We start from the raw sequence: 23,849 nt of genomic DNA, 5'->3' as shown, positions 1-23,849 counted from the left end.
ACCCCTTTCCAAAAACATGTTTTTTAGATGTTCGAACTCAGGTCGGAGGTCTTCCAAGGAAGATGTCATTCTGGCTACCCTGATTGCTTGACCCTTAATTATACTTTTCTTTTGGCAAAAAGGATGATGACTGTTAAAATGTAAATAGTTGTTACAAAAAGTTTTCTTGCGATATATTTTAGATTTAAATTCATCCTTGTCTTTAATGATAAGGGTATCAAGGTAGCTAATTTCGTAAGCATCAAACTGGAAAGTAAACTTCAAAAAGTTGGTAGTACTATTGAGATGTTGAATGAACAAAGGAATAGTTTCAGCTGTTCCATTCCAAAAAATAAAAATGTCATCCAAAAACCTACAATAGTAATTTATGTAATCAAAATATTTACTTCCAAACACATGTTCTCTCTCCCAACCTAATAAAACAATGTTTGCATAGGTTGGAGCGCAGGCAGCGCCCATTGCCACCCCTCTGACTTGCTGGAAATACTCCCCCTCAAAGAAGAGGTAATTATTGTCTAATATAAGCTCCATCATTTCACAAATAAGCTTAATTTCGTCACCATCCATAGTGGACAAATTGTATAAAGTATCTTCAAAATAACCTAACCCTTCTTGTTTAGGAATACAAGTAAACAAGTCCACTACATCAATGGTAACAAGATAACCTTCAGCATTCCATATATGGCTACCTAGTTGACCAAGAAAATCCCAGGAGTCCTTGACTAGATGTGGACACATTTCCACAACATGTTTAATCTTCCTGTCCATATAAACTGACAAATTGTGCGTTTTGGACCCAGTAGCTGCTACAATAGGTCTGAATGGTGGGTGTTCCAAGTTTTTGTGTACTTTGGGTATACCAAATATGCCAGGGATTCTAGGATGTCTGTTTGTTAAAAAAAATCATAAACTACCCCTGTAGTTCTTTGATCCATAAGATATTCATACAGAAAACTATCAATTCTCTGATATGCTATATGAATTTGATTTTTTGAACATATGGAGTAGTTGTTGACATTGAATATAATTCCCTGCATAATATTGGTATAATCAGTACTGTTAAATAAAACAATACCACCCCCTTTATCCGGTGCCATTACACGTATGCTTTTGTCATTTCTTAAATTTTGTAACAAAATTCTTTCTGTGTTACTAAGGTTATGAAAAATCCTCTTTTGTTTGCCCCAAATTTTATATATATCATCCTTGACTGCCTTCTCAAACATATTAATTAATGGATCTAAAGGGGGATTAAACATACTTCTTTTTTACACACTTCTTTAGAAGAATCTGTTTCCACTTTCTTAGCCTTAGAATGCAATAATTGTAAATTCAACTTTCTCATATAAAGTTGAATATCAACTAATGTATCAGCAATGTCCGGAATTTTTGTAGGTACATTAAATAGAATTCCCTGCATAATATTGGTATAATCAGTACTGTTGAATAAAACAATAGCTCCCCCTTTATCCGGTGCCATTATACGTATGAATATCAGCTAATGTATCAGCAATGTCCGGAATTTTTGTAGGTACATTAAATAGAATTCCCTGCATAATATTGGTATAATCAGTACTGTTGAATAAAACAATAGCTCCCCCTTTATCCGGTGCCATTATACGTATGCTTTTGTCATTTCTTAAATTTTGTAACAAAATTCTTTCTGTGTTACTAAGGTTATGAAAAATCCTCTTTTGTTTGCCCCAAATTTTATATATATCATCCTTGACTGCCTTCTCAAACATATTAATTAATGGATCTAAAGGGGGATTAAACATACTTCTTTTTTTACACACTTCTTTAGAAGAATCTGTTTCCACTTTCTTAGCCTTAGAATGCAATAATTGTAAATTCAACTTTCTCATATAAAGTTGAATATCAACTAATGTATCAGCAATGTCCAGAATTTTTGTAGGTACAAATTTGAAACCTTTGGAAAAAAGGGAAACATATTCTGGTAATTTTTTTTTATCTGTATAGTTATAAATGTTAAAACCATTCAAAACATTTTGTATTGGCTTGTTACAAGGCTTCTTATTCAAAACGGGGGTCCCACCACCTTGGGGCCTCCATATATTTCTGTGCTACCTTGTTGTAAGTCGCTTGTTTGCGATTCACTATTCTTTTTGAGCGTCGAGGTAAAGGAAAATCCTGATATTCAAAATGTAGCTGTTCCTCCCTTTGAAAACAATTTTCTTCCTCCCCTGTAATTTCTAAGTCTGTGGGACCCAGAATATGTTCACTAACTGACCTGAAGGAAGATAGAACATCAGTGTTCCCTTGATTGTAAACAAGTTTTTCAGTAGGATATATTCTATCACTCTGATACTGTTTTAAATCTCGAGCCAGCTTTTTTACTTTCTTGTTAAATGTCCCATCACATTTTCTGTCCACCCTGTTTAAAATTTTGTTATACAAGCCCTGACGTTGTTCAAACAATAAATCAGTTACAATCATCTGATTCAAATTTTCTACCTCCCTTTGTAATTCAACTTCCATTTTCTCTTAAAATGAAACAGTTTTCATAATCAATTCAAGCCCCTGTTTATCAAACATAGTTGTTAACTCACAAACATTTTCCTTGTTGTAATAAATACCAAAAGGAAACTTAAAAATTCTCAGCCCTTGTGGCACAACTTTTTTCTTTAAACATTCATTCAAATAACAAATTTCTATTTGACAAAGCTTGTACTTCAACAGTCTTTTCTCAAAAATAAAAATCATGTCTTTCAATGATTTAAAGTGAAAAGTTTGATTTTTTTCCTTTTGAATGGTTTGAATCAATATAAGCTGACCTAGAAAAAGAATAATGTTTTTTTAATAATATCCCCATAATTAAATTGTTTAAAGGTGCCATTTTGTATATTTGTATCACGGTTCATGACACCAGTAGAAGACAGTTTGCAATTCCTCACTTTATTCCTCTTGTTAAAGTTAGTTCCACTGCTCTTGCAACAACAACAAGCATTAATATGCTGATTATTAGATGATTTAGTACCTGTTTTGATGATAGAATTGCCTAGGCGCCCGTTGGATAAGTCGCCCTCTCCATTTTCACCCTCAAGTTCAATAGCAGCTTCAAAATGCACTGCGCAATTAGAGAAACCGTTAGTCCTGTTCAAACTGCCAGCAGAATGATTCCCTTTCTCAACCGGAAACATTTCAACCGGAATATCACGTTTCCGGCCATCACAATGAATCTGTGCGACTGCAACTTGTTGCCTGCCCTGCTTAAGGTGGAACGGTATAGTATCAGGGCTGCTGGCACCATTAGGAATAGAAGAAATACCTCAATCCTCCTTAGGTGATTCAGGGAAGGGCAAAAGATGAGAATTCACAATGGACGGTTGTGAAAGAAGCTCTATAAGCCGAGTAAGCTCCCCTTTTAACTCGGCAATGTCCCTTTTTACTGCCACAATTTCAGCATGTTCCCCAAGATCCAAAATAGGGGATAGCTGAATGGAATGGTCGGACTCCATAACAACCAGCACCTTTGAAATGTACTCATAAACCAACAGTTAAACCCAAATGAAAGCACTATGTTGTGAGTCCAATACCTTCTTTATTAAAAAAAACAGAATTAAGCGCTTTCTTCAGTTAAAACTTGACTTCTTCAGAATTAAACACAAAAACTGAAAAACTAAAACTACTAGTTCAATGATTGGTTCAATATTTTCAAAATTAACACACCCAATAACCTAATTAAGATTTAAAATGCCAGAAGTTAATTTATAACACCAAGAATAAAAAACAGTAAAATTCCATATGTCTTAAAACATTCTAATTGTATAATACATAAAAAGAAAGAGCATAAATTTCAAAATAAATATTGTATATATACAAATTGTACTGTTCATCTTTTACTTAAACTTGTTCTGCCCTTTCCTTTAAGATAGGTGCCAAATTCAAATGTTCATTTAAGCCAGGGGGACAGTTTACTGTTCATCTTTTACTTAAACATATTCTGGGTCCCACAGACTTAGAAATTACAGGGGAGGAAGAAAATTGTTTTGAAAGGGAGGAACAACTACCTTTTGAATATCAGGATTTTCCTTTACCTCGACGCTCAAAAAGAATAGTGAATTGCAAACAAGTGACTTACAACAAGGTAGCACAGAAATATATGGAGGTCCCAAGGTGGTAGGGACCACCGTTTTGAATAAGAAGCCTTGTAACAAGCCAATACAAAATGTTTTGAATGGTTTTAACATTTATAACTATACAGATAAAAAAAGTTTTACCAGAATACTTTTTCCTTTTTTCCAAAGGTTTCAAATTTGTACCTACAAAAATTCCAGACATTGCTGACACATTAGGTGATATTCAACTTTATATGAGAAAGTTGAATTTACAATTATTGCATTCTAAGGCTAAGAAAGTGGAAACAGATTCTTCTAAAGAAGTGTGTAAAAAAAGAAGTATGTTTAATCCCCCTTTAGATCCATTAATTAATATGTTTGAGAAGGCAGTCAAGGATGACATATATAAAATTTGGGGCAAACAAAAGAGGATTTTTCATAACCTTAGTAACACAGAAAGAATTTTGTTACAAAATTTAAGAAATGACAAAAGCATACGTATAATGGCACCAGATAAAGGGGGAGGTATTGTTTTATTCAACAGTACTGATTATACCAATATTATGCAGGGAATTCTATTTAATGTCAACAACTACTCCATATGTTCAAAAAATCAAATCCATATAGCATATCAGAGAATTGATAGTTTTCTGTATGAATACCTTATGGATCAAAGAATTACAGGGGTAGTTTATGATTTTTTAACCAACAGACATCCTAGAATCCCTGGCATATTTGGTATACCCAAAGTACACAAAAACTTGGAACACCTACCATTCAGACCTATTGTAGCAGCTACTGGGTCCAAAACGCACAATTTGTCAGTTTATGTGGACAGGAAGATTAAACATGTTGTGGAAATGTGTCCACATCTAGTCAAGGACTCCTGGGATTTTCTTGGTCAACTAGGTAGCCATATATGGAATGCTGAAAGTTATCTTGTTACCATTGATGTAGTGGACTTGTTTACTTGTATTCCTAAACAAGAAGGGTTAGGTTATTTTGAAGAGACTTTATACAATTTGTCCACTATGGATGGTGACAAAATTAAGCTTATTTGTGAAATGATGGAGCTTATATTAGAAAATAATTACCTCTTCGAGGGGGAGTATTTCCAGCAAGTTAGAGGGGTGGCAATGGGCACTGCCTGTGCTCCAACCTATGCAAACATTGTTTTATTAGGTTGGGAGAGAGAACATGTGTTTGGAAGTAAATATTTTGATTACATAAATTACTATTGTAGGTTTTTGGATGACATTTTTATTTTTTGGAATGGAACAGCTGAAACTATCTATTCCTTTGTTCATTCAACATCTCAATAGTACCACCAACTTTTTGAAGTTTACTTTCCAGTTTGATGCTTACGAAATTAGCTACCTTGATACCCTTATTATTAAAGACAAGGATGAATTTAAATCTAAAATATATCGCAAGAAAACGTTTTGTAACAACTATTTACATTTTAACAGTCATCATCCTTTTTGCCAAAAGAAAAGTATAATTAAGGGTCAAGCAATCAGGGTAGCCAGAATGACATCTTCCTTGGAAGATCTCCGACCTGAGTTCGAACATCTAAAAAACATGTTTTTGGAAAGGGGTTACCCCACTGGTTTGGTGGAAAAAATTCTAAATGAAGTATATCTTGAATGGGGCAAGAAATATACCCCTTTATTAGGTAAAGGATTAAATAAAAATCCACATTTTGGGAAGAATGTTAGAGAATCTAACGAAATTAAATTTGAACACACTTGCATTTTACAGTATAGCCCCCTATATCAACACGTTAAAGATGCATTGTATAAAAATTGGAGCATATTTAAAGTTGATTGTGATAAATACCAAGTTTTGGGTGAGAAACCAATGTTTACTACAAAAATTGGGTTTAATGTGAAAAGGATTTTAGAAAGTGGATCAAAATGTTTTGCAGCAGATGTAACTACTAACAATGGTACTAGACGTTATTGTCCTTATGTTTCACAGGATATCAAAATTAGTTTGAAAAATCAGAACAACAGTATAGTTTACCCTAGGAGAGGTAATTGTTTTTCTAGCAAGTTAGTTTATATTGCTACGTGTGATACTTGTACTTCCTACTATATAGGGAAGACTGAGAGACTTCTTAAAACAAGAATCTATGAGCACTTATACGATATAAAAAATAAAAAATGTACAAATGCTTTGTATAAACATAGTACAATATGCAATAATTATATACGTTTTCATTTCGCCATTTTAGATTTAGTTCATTTGGAAGACAGAGGTGGAGATTGGCAAAATACATTATTGAAAAAAGAATTGATGTGGCAACATAGACTTGCAGCAAACTGTCCCCCTGGCTTAAATGAACATTTGAATTTGGCACCTGTCTTAAAGGAAAGGGCAGAACAAGTTTAAGTAAAAGATGAACAGTACAATTTGTATATATACAATATTTATTTTGAAATTTATGCTCTTTCTTTTTATGTATTATACAATTAGAATGTTTTAAGACATATGGAATTTTATTGTTTTTTATTCTTGGTGTTATAAATTAACGTCTGGCATTTTAAATCTTAATTAGGTTATTGGGTGTGTTAATTTTTAAAATATTGAACCAATCACTGACTAGTAGTTTTTATATTAAAGCAGTTTTTCAGTTTTTGTGTTTAATTCTGAAGAAGTCAAGTTTTAACTGACGAAAGCGCTTAATTCTGTTTTTTTCAATAAAGAAGGTGTTGGACTCACAACATAGTGCTTTCATTTGGGTATGTCACAGGCTAGGTTGAGATCCCGGGAGTGAGCGACTCTTGTCCCATTTGATTTGCAGATGTGCGGCATTCCCATTAGGGCAGGGTCAGAGATTGCTCTGTAGGTCAGGCACAGATCACCTCTCAGCAGCTTGTAGGATACACAGTACAGAGACAGGGCTTTCAGTCTTTCCATGTTGAGCATATTTTTGAGAACTTCAATTTTCTTGGTTAGAAACCTCTGTGGTCTCTCCAGTTGTTGCATTTGTCTGGTGAGGTACCTGCAAAAGGGAGCATTTTACGAAATTAGTGGTCTAATGAGGGTCGAGTATAGAAGAGTTATAACATCCTTAGTCTTGGATGCAATGCCCTTATTTATGAAATGCGCAAAATGGAAGGCTTTCCCTTACCGCTGTAGAGACATGGTGATCACAGTTTAAATTGCTCTCAACCTGTGTTCCCAAGTCCCTCACCACTATGTTTGAGCTTAAGAGGGCGCTATCTGTAATGTAATTTGCAGGAGCCACTTCTTTATGAAATGGGATAATGGTGCACTTTTTTGCTCAAAGAATATTTAAATAACACCTGGATATGTAACTGTAACCACCCCACCTGAATCTAGTCCTCACTCTGTTTCACCTCCCTTTATTCCTCTCTCCTTCTTAACCCCTATTTCCTCCCTTTACACCCTGTTTTCTTTAACTAACCTGCTCCTTCAATATAACATTCATCTGACTTTCTTCGTACTACTACTACTCTCATTTCTTGACTTCTGCTGTACTATATCTTAACCTACTACTAATAACTTCACCTCTTGTTGACTATTAGTAGCTAGCCAATATAAATGGTCTTACTTTGTAATATTCTACATATCTGTGCCACAATTATGTTTATCTTTTTAACCACAGTTTGCACACGTCTCTCGTCTTTATTGTTAAGTCATAATTTTGCTAATCTTATTCTATTACATAATTATTGTAACATGCATTTTTTATACTTAAATGCACTGTGGAACTTTTCACCCCGGGCCTCCACTGAAAAAGGGCTTTGTCCCAATCGGACTATCCTGGTTAACAAATGTCAAATAAATAAATAAATTAGTTTTAAGCCATGACTTTGGCACCAATCATTTGTCTGCGTTAGCCCCTTTTGTAATTTGTTAACATTATTGGGGGACTCAATGATTGCACCTAGTTTGCAGTCATCTGTGAACTTGGTAAGCCACAGGCCATCTATTTTCACCTGGACGTCTGAGAAGTAGATTCCAAATAGTAGAGGGCACAGCACAATCCTTGTGGTACACCACTGGTAACTGGTCTACTGGTAGAAGTGGAATCCCCAACTTTGACAGTATGCATTCTGTCAGTGAGCCAGTTTGCTACCCATCTAATGATGTATGGGTAAATACCCTGCTGGGAGCGTTTCTCAATACTTGAGTGGAAGATTGTGTCAAAGGCCTTATCTAAGTCAAGATGGTTGGTATTTACTGCTTTGCCCTTATCCAGGGCTTTGGTGATATTCGCAAAGTCCATCAGGTTTAATAAGCAAGACCTGTCCTTAATGAAGTCAAGCTGGGTTGGGTCTATAGTTTGGAAATCGCCTATGTCCTTGTTGATAAGGTCCATGAAGATTCTTTCCATGGCCTTGCAGATAAGGCTGGTTAGGCTTATGGCTCCAGGGCTTTGGTGATATTCTCAAAGTCCATCAGGTTTAATAAGCAAGACCTGTCCTTAATGAAGTCAAGCTGGGTTGGGTCTATAGTTTGGAAATCGCCTATGTCCTTGTTGATAAGGTCCATGAAGATTCTTTCCATGGCCTTGCAGATAAGGCTGGTTAGGCTTATGGGTATATAGTTCCCAGGATCAATTGATGGACCCCCTTTGCGTAAGGGGATTACTGTTGGTGTTCTCAATTCTGCTGGAACAAAGCCAGTGCTCAGGCTATGGTTGAAGAGATTCCCAAGTGGTTCTGCTAGGTCTTGTTTTAGATTGTTTAGTAAGTAGCCTGGGATATTATCTGGTCTCATGGAGGCAGTGTTTTTTGTCTTGGAGAGGGTGGATATTACCTGTTCTTTGGAGATGCTAGGTAGTGGACTGGTGACAGGGATGTTTTGGGGTGTGTCTGGTGGGGACAAGGGGGTGGAATTTGTGCCAAATCTGTTCGCCAGCAGGTAGGCAATTTCTTCGGGTTCAATGTGAATAGTACCATCCACAGTCCATTTGGCACAAAGCTGGGCATTCCTTTTAAGATTTCGGACATAACTATAGAAAGCCTTATGATTGTCTTCAGCTAGAGATGCTAATTAACCTTGTAATTGGCTTTAGAGGACTTTACAAAATATCAGATTTGCTTGCTCAAAGTATTCTTCCTTGGGTGAGTAAGTTCCCTCTTGTTCTTAGATAACAGTTTCTTCTTTTTGTTCTAAAATCTATTTATACTTGCGATCCACCAGGGTGGTCTGTTTCTTTGGGTGGACCTGGTTTTGATCCTGACAATACAGACAATTCTATAAAGTTGTTTAAATGTCTGTACAAGATGTGTGTACTCCTCTGCATAGGAGTCATTGTTGGTTGTGTTAGCAGGGGAATTAAAACTTTTTTTACCCTCGCTTAGTAAGCTAAAGTTTGCTTTGGAGAAATATTTCAGTTTGTTTGCTTCTTTGGGGTGTGCAGTGTAATATTCACTTCAAACAAGACAGATTTATGATCTGACCTTAACAGGTAGAGCAACACACAGGGAGTAGTGCAGTGACCCCCTCCCATGTTGGTGAGTACCGGGTCCAGAACATTTGAGCCCCTTGTAGGGTTGCAGACTATCTGCTCGAGAGCCTTGTGTGGCCAAGGTGTTCTCTGCAGCCTTGAACCAAGTGTCAGTGACTGCACAGACATCAGCATCTTCCAAGGTAAGGAGTGCTTCCAGGGAGTGGAGTTTTCTGTTGAGGCTGTTAGCATTAAGCAGCATAACCTTGAGTTTGTCTCGAGTGGTTTTCTTTATGTCGGGAATTTTTTTGTTTTGACATTGACTAAAAAGGCACTATGGGGGAGGCAAGCATCTTTGCCAGTATCCGAAAAGCCTAGAGGAGACAGGTGAAGACCATCTCTGGCAAAGCAGCATGGCCTGTCGACCATGTCTTCCCAGGCTGACAGCTATTGGATCCCTCTGGATTGACACCAGAAGCTAAGCCAATTGTTGGTCAGTCATTTTATGTCTGTATTGTGGCATCATTCTGGGTGAAGATAAAATGCTACTTAGTGTTAGGGACATACCTGCCTGGGACACCTAATCTGAGAGTTCAGTAATGTTTCTCTTAGTATAGTCCAGAGAGGTACATCTCAAGTCATTCACTCCAACATGCACTATGACAGAGTCATAATGGTAATTGTTGAGTGATTTGATTGCATGCATGTCACCATCACATCCCTGGACATTAGGGACAGTTGAGAAGTAGGGCTTTACAGTGACATTGAAAGACAGGCTTAGATGCGGATTGGACATAGATGTCTTTGTAAGTGGTATGTCTCATTGATGGGGTCTACCAGTGTGCATAAGACAACTGAACTTGGATTTAATGTACAAGTAGGATTGTTTCCTGCACAGTGGTGAATATATTGGTATGTTTAATCTCTTACACCATGGAGATCAAACTTTAACAACTACACTTAAAGGAAAACTCCACCATCTCCTACAGTTTAACTCAATTCTTAGGCTGCTTTTCTCCCTACAATATGGCTACAGTATTATGTAGGTACCAAAAACATGCTTATACTTTTTAAAACTTTCATTTCTTTGCCTTGGAATCAGAAGGAGCGAAAGACCACCTACTTTTTTTAACTGGTCCCATGGAGGCAGTGTTTTTTGTCTTGGAGAGGGTGGATATTACCTGTTCTTTGGAGATGCTAGGTAGTGGACTGGTGACAGGGATGTTTTGGGGTGTGTCTGGTGGGGACAAGGGGGTGGAATTTGTGCCAAATCTGTTCGCCAGCTTTACAGAGGAATCTGTCTCCACCTGTATGACATACCATCGACACAGATAAATCTGTAGTTTACCCTGTCAGGTAGTGCTGTCAAGCTTAGATGTCAAGTAATCCTGCTAATGTCAGGAGATGAGCAGCTGCTATAAAAAAAAGACAGAATGCTGTGGAACTGTTTTCCACTGTTTTTATTTCAGAGAGGAGGATAACTTAACACTCCCCTTTCATAGCAAAACAAAGTAATTAGATTAGTTAAGGTTTTAAAGGCAGTGGTTACCATTTCTGACAAATTTACATAAGCAGCATCACAGTACTGAAATGCTAAGCTTTAAATGTTGATTATTTGTAATAGTTTATATGTTAAGATAACTTAAATGCAGTATCAAAGATTTCTGTGACATTTGGAGAAAATTATTTTTCTTGTAAATTATCAACACATTTACTGTTTTCAACCCCCCCCCCCTCCCCATACACACACATACACACACATACACACAGAGGACAGTACTGCAGAAAGAGAGACAGGTGGCAACTCTTTCAACTAGGTCCACTAAAAGGCCTTTTATGCTTTTTTCTGACATCCTTCCAGAGGGTGATGCATATGTGGTACACAGATCCATGGTAAGAAGCTCCTACTGACTTTTGAGTCATTCCTTACAGTGGTGGAGCGTATGAGCATTTTTCAGTCCACAAAGAGAATGCAACCATTGATGACAACCTTAATCTACAGCTGAATATACTTTAACATACATTTGATATGCGCCCTTGCATTAAAAACGTTAAGAAAAGGAAATCAGAAGTACTTTAGTTGCATTTAAATGCACACCTGACTGTGTCAGTGTGTGTGTGTGAGACTAATATATATAGTGTGTGTGTATATACATGTGTATATATACAAAGTACGTGTGTAGTGCACATCTTACATGAATGTACAAACTATGAGTGTTTGTATAATAGAGAAATAAATAATATGCCTGTGTGTGTACATCATGTCCTTTAAAAACAAATCAAAATGGAAATGGTGTGCAACTGTGTGTGTGTGTATACACATAAACACACACACAAATATATTTATATGTGTGTGTGTGTGTGTGTGTGTGTGTGTGTGTGTGTGTGTGTGTGTGTGTAAAATGCAAGTATGTAGCATGTATAATACTATATATGGGATGCAGTACAGTGTGAATGCATCTAGAGAAATATGCAATAAATATTTTTGTCAGTAGTTTCATATGCACTGACATATGAATGTACGTGTGGTTGTGTGTGCATGTGTGCGCATGTGTATACATCAAGCACATATATACAAATACACACAAATGGGGCATGTGTGTATTATAAAATTGTCATCATCTTAATCAACCTCTTTTTTCCTGCTTTCTACATATCCCAAATATTTTTCACCATACTAGTTATTAGGCTTCATTGTAATGGTAGCTTTATTCCAGAGTTATAGGTTTTGTATGTTTTCATGGGGTTTGCTTCACTTTGTCAAAAAACCTATTCATCGAACTCCTTTATGTCAAAATCTTTTTGATGAAGCCTTAATACAGCGAACGTTCATATAAGTGAATTTTTTTCCTAGGGGGAAAAATGCTTGGCCATCTAAGAGAATTTTCCCTTTTCCCCACTGTAGTGCGATCTCAGAGTTGGTATATTTAGTTAGGTGAGGTTTGGAGGGCAAAGCCCCTGACCTGGGTGGGTTTTAAATCTGGTGAATTTTGTAATGCTTGTTAGGTTGGCCAAGTGTTTTTTCCCCTGGGAAAAATATTTGCTTAAATTAATGTTCGATGGATTGAGGCTTCAACAAATAGAGTTTGACAAAAAGGTGTTCAACTAATAGGTTTTTCTCTGAAGTGATATCGACTCATTTTCATGCTATCTTAGGGCAACAAAAGTGATGCAAATATAATCATCCCCCACCTTTTTTTCATGAAGCCATACAACATTGACTTGCTGATTCCTAGTCATTTAGAGAACAATAACATCTTACAGCACTGTGAGTTGTGCAAAGTGGGTAAATACAATTTTGTTATTTATAATAAAGATAACATAGTAGAGATAAGCATTATTAATATATACATTCTAGTAAATGTTTAATGTTTTACTTATTCACTGTCATGCCTTGATGTATGTTGTACATGCAGTCTTTGTCATATGTCTTTATGGCAGTATTTTTTTTTTCTTTGTATTGCTAAGCGCTTTTATTACTTGTTATTATATTTGCCAATGTAGTCCCAGTCATGGATGAAAGGGTTCCTGGGACCAGTTCACTTTCCTGGTTAACAAAGTATAAATAAATACAAAATAAAAAAAGGTGGGGGGCTTTAACATGACAGAAATCAAGGAACTAGTAAAGCACAATTTAATTCTGCTTCATTCATGAGAGAGAGAAAAAAAGTCCCACTGAAGGCATTGGGAAGTAGCAGACAGACTTACTTTGGAGTCCTTTACAGTATTAGTTGTCACCTGTAGGATCAAATGTTCATAGAAAGTTACTAAGCTATTAGCCCTGAGGTCCTTAAAAGCCTAGCCAAGAATTTAGCCCATGTTCCAACAAGTCAGCACCTGATGCCACTGTCCAGCTGGGACAGAGGTAGATCCCAGGGGTGTATTTTCTGTTCCCCCATCCAGTTATCCATGTTGCGCTGAAAAAGGTTTAATGAGGTACTGTGCTTTACGTGGAGAGGGAGTCTATTCCATAAAAGGGGGAGTCTCCAGGAAACAAATCTGTCCCGCCAACAAGTCCTATTGATGTCACAGACCAGGCTGAGGTCACACATGTGGGTTACTCAAGTGGAGCTTGACTTGCGGATATGCAGCAGTCCCATCAGGGCAGGGTTTGAGATTGCCTTGTATGCCAGACAGAGGTCACCTCTGAGGAGTCTGTAGGAGACTGAGTCGAGAGACAGGGTTTTTAGCCTATCTGTGTAGGGTAGTTGTTTGAGGCCCTGGATTCTCCAGGTGAGGAACCTTTGTGGTCTCTCCAGCTGCTGCATGTGCTTTGTAAGGTATATGCCGAAAGGGGGATTGTACTCAATAATGGGTCTTATAAGGGAAGAATATAGGGATGTTATGACCACCTTGTCTCTGGATGAGATATCCTTACTAATGAGGTGGGCCATGTAGAAGCTTTCCATACAACAGAGGCAATATGGTGGTCAAAAGTCAGTTTGCTATCAACCTGGGTGCCCAAGTCTTCACGACTGATTGTGTGCTTAGTAACTTATTATCACTGTGATCATTTGTGGGGACTCCACTCTCCCCAAAAGGGATGATGATGCATATATGGCATTTAGTTTGAGGCCATGTTTCTGGCACCGGTCATTTGTTTGTATGAGACCCTCTTGGAGATTGTCAACATCACTAGGGGAATTGAGGACAGCACCCAGCTTGCAGTTGTCTGCAAACTTGGTCAGCCATAGCCCACTAGATTTGGCCTGCACCTCCAAAAAGTATATCCCAAACAGCAGAGGCCCCAGGACCGATCCCTGGAATACACCACTTGTTACGGGTCAACTACTTGTGGTGACTTCCCCTATTTTGACTAGTTGAGTTCTATCAGTAAGCCAGTTTGCTGCCCATCTGGTAACATATGGATTGATGCCTAGTTGAGAGAATGCATCTATTATACCTGAGTGGGAAATAGTATCAAAGGCCTTGGCCAGGTCAAGGTAGGTGGTGTGCACCTCCGTCCCCTCGTGTATGGCCTTGATGGCTGTCTCAAAGAAGTCGACCAAATTTAACAGGCATGACCTCCTCTTGACAAAACCAAACTGTGTGGGATCAAGTGTCTGGAGGTTGCCATTGTCCTTGTTAATGAGGTCCATGATAATCCACTCCATGGTTTTGCAGATCAGGCTAGTTAGGCTGATGGGTCTATAATTTCCTGCATCGGTGTATGCTCCACCTTTGTGCAGAGGAATGACAGTAGCTGTTTCCCACTTGGCTGGAAAGAAGCCAGTACTCAGGATTTGGTTGAATAGGGTGCCTAATGGTGCTGCATGTTCCTGCTGGAGCTCATGTAGGTTGCAGCCTGGAATGTTATCAGGTCCCATGGAGGCTGTATTTTTTGCCTTTGAGAGGGCAGTGATGACTTGCTCCCTAGAGATAAGGGGAGGGGGGCAGGTATTGGGGATGTCCTGTTTTACTGATGGGGGAGACAGAGGAGTGAAGTTTTCACTGAACCTGTCTGCCAGCAGGTTGGCTATATCTACAGAGTTTATGTGGTATCCTTGACCACCAGTTCTGAGCACATCTGGGTGCTTCCCTTGAGATTGTAGGCATATGTGAAGAAGGCCTTATGATTGTCTTTAGTAGATGTGGCCAGTTTGGACTCAGTTTGCTTTGGAGGATTTCACTAGTGCTGTTATTTGCTTGTTCAGGCTAAGGAATATTGCATCCAATTAGGCACCTGCTTCTTTTTGGTCCTGGACAGCGGTTTTGTATATTTATTGTAGATGTCCACCAGACAGGTTTACTCTTGCTTGAGGGGGATGATTTCGTCCTGTCTGGTATTTCTGATTCCATGCAGCTATACAAGTGCTCATATAGAATTTTCCTGTAGGTTTGGACATATGTGCCAGTTCCTATGGAGGGGGAGAGGGCTATGAAACTGTTTATACCTTCCCTTAGGAGATTGTAATCAGCTTCTGAGAAGTTTTTTTTATTTGACCCTAGCTGAGGGGGGGTATGGGGAGAGTTGGTGACTTCGAAAGTGACTGCTTTATGGTCAGATCTTACCAGGGATGATGACACTGTAGGGATACTGCAGTGGTTACTCATGTTGGTTAATACCAAGTCCAAGATATTTTCACCTCTTTTGGGGTGTCAGCCAACTGGTCCAAGGCATTTGCATTGACTAAATCAAGGAATCTCTGTACATGATACAGCAAGGATTATTTACTGCAGTGAGAGTTTTCACACCTCAGGGTAAGAGTGTGGGGGAGGGTCTGTCAGTTCATTTAGAACTACAAAAGAATCCCTATCAAAAGCCTGCTATTTACCTACTTTCTTTTGCTGGAAGTAGCTAACAGCTATTTACAGCATGGAGCAAGCTCTGACTGACACATAAATGAGGTTCACTCAAGGAGACATAAAAGTAGGTTACAGAAGGTGTGTTAAATGACAGTGCTCCACACTCCTGCCATTCTGTCTTAATGGCATAAGAAAACAGCATCATTTCCTTATGTCTGGCATGACTCGTATAAAGAGGAAATGAAATGTATTCTGAGAAGATGGAATGAAAGCAAGAAAACAAAGACCACGTTACCAAGGCAGGCCCCATCAGCTGCCATTTTGTAGGAAACTCATTAAAATTGTAAAATACACATGTGGCGTGATTTTAAGGCATTACAATATCTCAGAAAGCAGATACAGTGAAAATGTTTTATATATATATATATATATATATATATATATATATATATAAAACTATTTTTTTTTTTTTTTTTTTTTTTGTCTATGGTGGAGTTTTTCTTTTTAATGGATTCCCCTTTCCAAGCAAAAACAGTGCAGTTGTTGCAGCATCTTCTACTGGCAGAGGTAAAATGGATTTGAGATAAGGACATCACTGTCCCATTCCACTTGACTTTTGGCTTGGCCTAGCTGGTACTACAGAGCGTAAATATTTTCATGCTGACTTTTAAATCACTTTCATCCTGCCACCAACATTGGTACTGGTATGAACCCTCATAACCTTTCTGTGATAATTTTAGGCTCATCTTTCATATTCACCCTATAAATGTTCTCTTCTTATATTAATGATATAGTTTTCATGGCTTTCTACAAAAACTTGCTATAAAATCCTGTTCGAATGCTGATATGCAAGTGCACTTAAATATTTAGGAATAATAAAAAAATGTATATAGAAAGGATAGAGTAATGGATTGCCAAATGAAGGAGAAACCCGTGGAGTGAGAAACATCTGATCAGTTGCCATATGAAGATCCAGATATCAACGAAAGAGGCAACACCACAGCTGAACAAGAAATGTTTAATACACCAAAACACCGAATAAAACACAGTAAGCACTTTCACATTGCAAAGAATGTTTCTTCAGACTTACATAAAACAGTAGTCATTCACCTGGTTTAAATACATCATTACCCCTATAGCTTCCAATTAGATGTGAGACATAATCATGACATCACTAAATTAATTAGAACCATACATAGCAGTGAGCTAAAACTTCCATAGTTTATATGTATGTGTTCAAAATACATGCCTAAAATGTATACAGTCTATATAGGAAACATAAAAGTATACTAATAAAAACCTATCACGATTAACTGCAGAAACACTTTAAAATCAGTCAGTATGACAATTACATAAATATAATCCCTAGCAATTAAAAAATAGAGTAATATACCTGAAAAACATACTGTATCACTGTCTGATATTATCAAAATATTAAAATACCTATTGTGCAAAAGATCGAGCTGCTAGAAAGGGTTTAAGAGTTACCTTATCATTTAGACTATGTGCTTGTAGTCGCATATCCATCTATTTTCCTGTTCTTCCATATAATTCTTAACATCTCCTAGTCTACTCATTTTGTTGACCAACTCTAGTACCCTGAACTTAAAATTATGTGTCGTACCATGATTCATAATATGTCTGACCATATGAAGATACTTTGGAGCCTTTCATAGGAAACCAGTTCAAAATTTCAGATGGAGTTGCACAGCAAGGGGTAGAACGTGACTACTTTGATACAGTCAGTATTGTGGAGTGATAGGCCAGTGAGTTCCCATATGAAATAGCAATTGTTCACACAGGATGAAAGTGAAGAGAATGTGGCAGAGGAAGATGCTCTAGGACTTTCTGTAGAATGCCCACAGGAAATGAAGAACAAAGAATGTACCCTTAGTTTAGAAGTAAATTATCTAAGAGAAGAGTTGCTTGATTTAACAGAGATGGACAGTCATATTAAGATCAATGAAAGAAATAGACTTCAGAAAGTCAGTAAAATCCAAAAAGTTAGAAGTTGATAAAACAAATGAGCACAGTAATTAGGACTGTTCATAGAGATTTGTACGATATAACTGAAATAAGTAGGATATATTACTGTGCAGCTAAATTAATAACAGATGAAAGTCTTACCACAAAAACACAGTGTAGTGAGGGAAAGGAAGGAGAGAAATCAAATGCCATCCTGGAAGTATCGAATAGAGAAAACTTTAAAACAGTTAAGACAAGAAGTGTCACTGTTATTATAGCAATAACCCACGCCTGGGTGTGGGTAATGCTACCCATTGGCATGGTTTGGTCCTGAGGGCGAAGCCCGAGGACCAAACAAAGCCAACCGTAAATTTAGCATTACCCACACCCAGAAGTGGTTATTGCTATTATACATGACATTATTTAAGAAAAGAAACTATTACTTTTCTTAAATAATGGCATAGTATAATGCCTGTTTACTGCCCTTCCGCAGATGTCTTGGCATCCGTGGCAGTTCTGATGTACTGCGCTACCAAGAGTACATCAGAGTTGTGAAAAGCAACGGAGAAAGCAAGATCTCCGTTGCTTTTTAGTCTCGCCATGTTAAATGACTTTAACATAGCGAGACAGTTTTAAAATAAGCAACGGACATCTCCGTTATTTTAACTGTCTCGCTATGTTAAACTCATTTAACATAGCGAGATAAAAAGCAACGGAGATCTTGCTTTCTCGTTGTTTTTAAACACTGTTCGCTATGTTAAATGGGTTTAACATAGCGAGACAGCTTTAAAATAAGCAACGGAGATCTCCGTTATTTTAAAACTGTCTCGCTATGTTAAACCCATTTAACATAGAGAGACAGTGTTTAAAGAGTTATACTAATGGAAAAGTCCGGGCGACCGGACCTTTTCCATTAGTATAACTCGATTTACAACGGGCACGCTGGCCAATCAGCGCACGCTTTGGGGATCATGGTATAATATAGCAATAACCACGCTGGTGGGTAATGTTAATTTACCCACGGTTGGCGTGGTTTGGTCAGGGCGAAGCCCGAGGACCAAAAAAGCCAACCGTGGGTAAATTTAGCATTACCCACGCCCAGAAGTGGGTTATTGCTATTATACCATGACATTATTTAAGAAAAGAAACTATTACTTTTCTTAAATAATGGCATAGTATAATGCCTGTTTGCTGCCCTTCCGCAGATGTCTGGCATCCGCAGCAGTTCTGATGTACTGAGCGCCTGCGCAGTACATCAGAGCTGTGGGCAAAAGCAAAGGAGAAAGCAAGATCTCCGTTGCTTTTTTTTTAGTGTTTCGCTATGTGAAATGAGTTTAACATAGCGAGACAGTTTTAAAATAAGCAACGGAGATGTCCGTTGCTTATTTTAAAACTGTCTCGCTATGTTAAACTCATTTAACATAGCAAAACACTAAAAAAAAAAGCAACGGAGATCTTGCTTTCTCCGTTGCTTTAAAAACATTGTCTCGCTATGTTAAATGGGTTTAACATAGCGAGACAGATTTAAAATAAGCAATGGAGATCTCCGCTGTTTTTAAAGCTGTCTCGCTATGTTAAACCCATTTAACATAGCGAGACAGTGTTTTAAAAAAACGGGCGACCGGACCTTTTTCCATTAGTATAACTCGATTTACAACGGGCACGCTGGCCAATCAGCGTGCACGTTTTGGGGGGGTCATGGTATAATAGAGTATAGAAGAGGGAACAGATCAACAAAAATAGTCAGAAAGATAGACATGATAAAAGCAGTGCAGACTATCAGAACAGATCAGGCTGTACCATGCACTATCATAAATAAACTCAAAATGTCAGCACAGGTAGAAAAACTTAGAAGATGTGCATATAAATATAAAGGAAAAGTGCAAAATAAGCAACTTATTAATAACCCAAAAATGTTTTATAGTAAATTGGGAAAACAGGCAAAAAGAACTAAAACACCAACAAAAAAAAAGAATAGCATTTTGGAGAAGTAGCTGTGAAGATCCAGTAGAACATAACAAAGATGCTGAATGGATAGAAGTAAAAGAAATAGGGCTCACCACAGTGGATCACTGGTCTGCTTATGACTGGCAGATTTTATGGTGTCGAGTTGCCAGCCTTCAGAGAAGGTGGGCACACACACGCATGCACCTATCTGCATGTCTTTTTTTTTAATAAAGTTTAGTCGATCGCAGGGAGGATGTGCAGAGTCCACAGAGAAGGTGCTCCAGCCGAGAATCGAACCAGAGAGCCTTTTGCTGCGAGGTGACAACCCTAACCGCTGCACTACCGCGGCCGACTAAGTAAAAGAAAGAATAAGAAGTTCAAATGTACAGGATATGAAATGAGGTGACGTAACGGCCAGAGAGATTGAAACAAACCCTAGAAAAGCTCCTAACTGTAAAACCCCAGGCCAAGATGCAGTACCTAACTTCTTACTAAAAAATATCAACATCTTTACATGAAGATTTAGCCATGAGTAAGAACTGTTTATATGCACACCTGGAACAGACACCAACCTGGTTAACAGGAAAAACAATACTCCTGCTTAAGAGTGAACCTGTAAGCTATCTTAAAAACTATAGACCAATAACTTGCCTTACAATGACATATAAACTATACACTGGAATTGATACTGACAGAGTTTATAGTCATTTAGAAGAAAACTCATTCATGGCAATAGAACAAAAGGGTAACAAAAGAATGTCATATGGAACAAAGGATCATTTGATGTTAAATAAAGTCATAAGGGAGAACTGTCAAAAGGGGAAGAATCTGAGTATGGCATGGATAAGCTACAAAAATTGATGGATTACAGTGACCATGAAACAGTGGCAAACCACTTTTCAGTTAAATCATGATAAAGGACAAATTATTATCCCAGGGATAAAAATTCAAAGGGGGATATTCCAGGGTGACTCTGTCATTATTGCTCTTTTGCCTTACCCTTAACCCATTAAGCCATCTACTTAACAGATTAGGTCATGGCTACAATTTGGCTCCCAGAAAACAACAAAATGTGAGGACTTCTCATCTTGTTTTTGTGGATGATTTTAAAACTGTATAATTCATCAGAAGAGGAACTGAACCCACATCTGCAAGTGGTCATAACTTTTTCAGATGATGTAACAATGTCATTTGGTGTTGATAAATGTGCAAAAGCAACCTTTAAAACAGGAAATCTGCAGAACCAAGAAATCATCAGCCAGGGACATGAATGTGATATAAAAGAACTTGAGTAAGTGCGATTGTATAAACATTTGGGAATTGATGAAGGATCAACAATGAAACATGAACAAATGTGAATAAAACTTAGGAATATTTTAGAAGACTAAAAGTAATACTGAAAACAGCACCGACATCTATGAACAAAGTCCAAGCTATAAACCAATTTTCTGTTCCTATCCTAACTTACAGTTTTGGAGTGACTGACTAGCCCCAAAAGGTGATGGATCAGTTATTGATTGATTGATTTAATTATTTATTTATTTATTTATTGACATTTGGTGACCGGGAAAGTCAGACTGGGTCAGAAACACGTTTTCAGCAGAGGCCCGGAGACAAAAGCTCCACAAAAAATGCAGGCATTATTACATTTTACAGTTGTGTGCACTTTATATTTTATTAAATCAGAATACAGTTTAACATTTGTACACTTTACATACAGTTATAAACATAATACAGTTTAACGCGAGAGCAATATAAAGTCAAAAGTTCTGTCTAAGATACTAGGTAGACTATATTTATTAGAGGGTAGATTAAATACTCTCGAGTAAAAAGTTGCAATTTAGGTTTGTAGGTTTTGAAGAGTGAAAGGTTTAAGTACAGGTTACAAGACACATGGAATATGATATTTAAGGGTAGTAGCCTGTAGAGAGAAGTGGCATCAGGGTTAGTTTAGTAAGTATGAGTAGATATAGTTTGGAATGTAGGAGTATGGTATGACGGTTAATATAGTACAAACTGGTAGATGTAGTTTGGAATATAGGTAGATGTAGTTTGGAATATAGGAGCATGGTATGACGGTTAGTATAGTAAGCACTAATAGATATAGTTGAAATATAGGAGTATGATATGAGGGTTAGTATAGTATGCATGAGTAGATATAGTTTGGAATATAGGTGTATGGTATGATGGTTGGTATAGTATGCATGAGTAGATGTAGTTTGGAATATAGGAGTATGGTATGACGGTTAGTATAGTATGCATGAGTAGATATAGTTTGGAATATAGGTGTATGGTATGATGGTTGGTATAGTATGCATGAGTAGATGTAGTTTGGAATATAGGAGTATGGTATGACGGTTAATATAGTACAAACTGGTAGATGTAGTTTGGAATATAGGTAGATGTAGTTTGGAATATAGGAGCATGGTATGACGGTTAGTATAGTAAGCACTAATAGATATAGTTGAAATATAGGAGTATGATATGAGGGTTAGTATAGTATGCATGAGTAGATATAGTTTGGAATATAGGTGTATGGTATGATGGTTGGTATAGTATGCATGAGTAGATGTAGTTTGGAATATAGGAATATGGTATGAGGGTTAGTATAGTATGCATGAGTAGATATAGTTTGGAATATAGGTGTATGGTATGAGGGTTAGTATAGTATGCATGAGTAGATATAGTTTGGAATATAGGAGTATGGTATGAGGGTTAGTATAGTACACACTAGTAGATATAGTTTGGAATATAGGAGCATGGTATGACGGTTAGTATAGTACGCACTAGTAGATATAGTTTGAAATGTAGGAGTATGGTATGAGGGTTAGTATAGTGTGCAAGAGTAGGTATAGTTTGCAATATAGGTGTATGGTATGATGGTTAGTATAGTATGCATGAGTAGATGTAGTTTGGAATGTAGGAGTACGGTATGAGGGTTAGTATAGTACACACTGGTAGGTGTAGTTTGGAATATAGGAGCATGGTATGACGGTTAGTATAGTACACACTAGTAGATATAGTTTGGAATATAGGTTCATAGGTTCATACTAGGCTATCTGCCCTAGGGCATTTATAAGCCTAGCCAGAGTGTGTATGGCTTTCGCCACCCATTTTAAATTAATTTTGCTATGCCCTTTTTCGAGGTTAGTATACTGTGCCCCTGTCTAACAGTGACACAGAAGTGATACCCGGGGTAAACCTACGATCTCCCATCCACTCATCAAGATTCCTCTTGAAGAGAGTCAATGAGGGACTCTGCCTAACCTGGACTGGGATTTTATTCCAGAGTGAAGGGAGCCTCTGGGTTACGAATCTGTCCCTCCAGCATGTCCTATTTATTTCAGTGCTGAGGTTCAAGTCCCTCGAGCGCGTAGCTTGATAGGATTTGGATTTTCTGAGGTGCAGCATGTCCATTAATTCCGAGTTGGACATGGTTTTATACGTCAGGCACAGATCGCCTCTGAGCAGGCGGTATGCCACTGAGTAGAGCTGGAGTTTCTTTAACCTGGCAGCATACGGCATCTGTTTGAGTCCCTTGATCCTCTTGGTGTGGTACTTTTGGGGTCTTTCCAGTTGCTGCAGGTGTCTGGTAAGGTACATCCCAAAAGGGGCATTGTACTCAATTATGGGCCTGATGAGGGATGAGTAAAGAGGCACGATGACCTCCCCTGATCTAGATGGGAATCCCTTCATGATTAGGTGGGCTATATAAAATGCTTTTCTAACCACTTTGGTCACGTAGTTGTCAAATGAGAGATTGCTATCAACTTGGGTCCCCAGGTCCTTAATTATTTCTTCTGTAGTTAATGGATTACCACCTATGTGGTAATTTGTGGGCACTTTATTTTTGCCAAAGGGGATGACTATACACTTTTTGGCGTTTAGCTTGAGGCCATGGCTCTGGCACCAGTTGTCTGTTTCTATGAACTTTTGGAGGATGCTTGTGTCGGCTGGAGAGTCTATTATGGCGCCCAGTTTGCAGTCATCTGCGAACTTGGTCAGCCGCAGTCCTTCCATGTTGGCCTGTACCTCCGAGAAATATATACCGAACAAGAGAGGTCCCAGGACTGAGCCTTGTGGGACGCCACTTGTAACTGGTTTGGATTCTGACATGGCTCTAGCTATTCTAACCATGTGGGTTCTGTCCTTGAGCCAGTTTGCAACCCATGTAGTGACATAGGGGT

At 37.9% G+C, this 23,849-nt stretch overlaps 1 protein-coding gene across 3 annotated transcripts in view; it reads left to right on the top strand.

Annotated features, from left to right (window-relative positions):
• Nucleotides 1–23,849, top strand: part of PM20D1 (peptidase M20 domain containing 1) — a 486,974-nt gene that overhangs the window by 314,694 nt on the left and 148,431 nt on the right. The window lies entirely within an intron of this gene.

The sequence above is a fragment of the Protopterus annectens genome, chromosome 7.part0 (assembly GCF_019279795.1).
Source record: "Protopterus annectens isolate FY-2018-M chromosome 7.part0, PAN1.0, whole genome shotgun sequence".
NCBI lineage: Eukaryota > Metazoa > Chordata > Ceratodontiformes > Protopteridae > Protopterus > Protopterus annectens.
This window is presented reverse-complemented; position numbering and strand designations above follow the sequence as displayed.